A 1,661-nucleotide genomic window follows, 5' to 3' on the forward strand; every position below is an offset into this window, starting at 1 on the left:
TGTTAGTTAGCTCGCTATTCATGCCTCTCCAAATTTTTTAGGTCGAGCCTGGGCAGCACATACGCTGCTCTACCAGGCATCCTGTATTCGAGTATGGACTTGAAGCTCACCCTCCTCTCTGTCCATATTTTTCATTGGCTCGTGTGATTGTCCTTTGTAAATGCTGGCTTTTATTAGGTCTCGCTAGCGAACGCAGTGCATGCGCTAATTCGCTTGCAAGACTCTATTGCTGCCGCATTCTGTCCCGAAGGGTGACAGGAGGTGGTACAGGCGGACAGGAGATGTGCACGTGTACGGACAGGAGATGTGCACTCCATACGCGTGCACATCAATGTCCCCAGAGGCTGGCAGCACGCGCATCGCGTGTTTTCAGTTTCCCTCCCCCCGTCGGCTCCACGGAGTCAGCTTGTTCCTTATTAGCAGGAATTAGTGTAACCTGTCCTTCTGTCAACCGTAATTATTGTCGCGGTTTCAAAGGGAGGTTGTGGCCACATGAATTCTACCTTGCAGCCTATATATTGGCAGGTGAAGCAAGCAATTTATAAGGAATCGTTTCATGGCATAATGCTCTAAACCATGTTTATCGTGCTAACAAGTTGTGAACAACGCAGAAAGCCTTGCATCTGGCAGATTTGCCTGAAACTGTCCGTTTTGCATGTGTTTTTTTAAAAAGTATTTTATGCACGGAGAAAGCAACACACGAGTAAAAATGAGAGATAGGCACATTTTATAGTCTGCTTTTTTCCAGTTCACAGGGAATGTGCTTAAAAATACCTGATATTTAAAAAAGCAGAAACTATCTACAACCCATTTTTTTTTCTTTTTCAAAAGATAGGGTAATAAATGGCTTTTTACGAACAGGAACAGAAAAATTTATCTGTGACACAGATATACTTTCAAGATTTAGAAACACAAAACAAGACCAAGGAGAGGAAACAATGGAGGCTATTGTTCATGGAACGAACACCAGGAGCGAATTTGATACAGCAATAGTACAAATGCTCGAATAAAAGAAAGAAAACTGCAAAAGCTTTCCAAATACATTTGTTCTATATTCTCATACGACTGAGCATAGAGTTTTCCATTGGCATCCTGTTGAGTCCACTCATCAATGCTCAGGTTTTTTGGGCGGTTTTTGGCAACCTTGGAAATCCTTCTTTTAGCGTCAAGCATCTATTGGCATGTTGTTTCCTTATGTCCTCGGCAGAAACCATGCTGGATCTTGTCATGATGGAGAATAAACCTGGGAAATACACCTTATAATTAATCCTTTGGACAATATCGGTTCAGAAGGATTGCCCAGCATTGTTCAAAGTCACTGCTGGCATAATGGACAACAGATGTTTGACAATAGCATCTACACAACTGTTCACCACGTCACAAGACACATCATCCTCCGAGGTACGTGAAGGCTCCGCCATCTGGCTCACGTCAAAGAATCAATTTTCACAGCTGGTGAAAATTCTTCATTAAAGCCTTCCAAATGCACGTCAGCAAAAACCCGGGAAATTTAATTTTCTCTACTATATTTGGTTTAAAAGTATGACACAAATAACCTGTAATCTGGGCTCTTCAGATTTCATGCAGACCTAATAATGATCCAACAGATTATCTTTTTTGACTCTGTTGAGGTTCCAGGCAGGTGGAGATTGTCACGAAGG

This window comes from Lissotriton helveticus, chromosome 12, assembly GCF_964261635.1.
Source record: "Lissotriton helveticus chromosome 12, aLisHel1.1, whole genome shotgun sequence".
Lineage (NCBI taxonomy): Eukaryota > Metazoa > Chordata > Amphibia > Caudata > Salamandridae > Lissotriton > Lissotriton helveticus.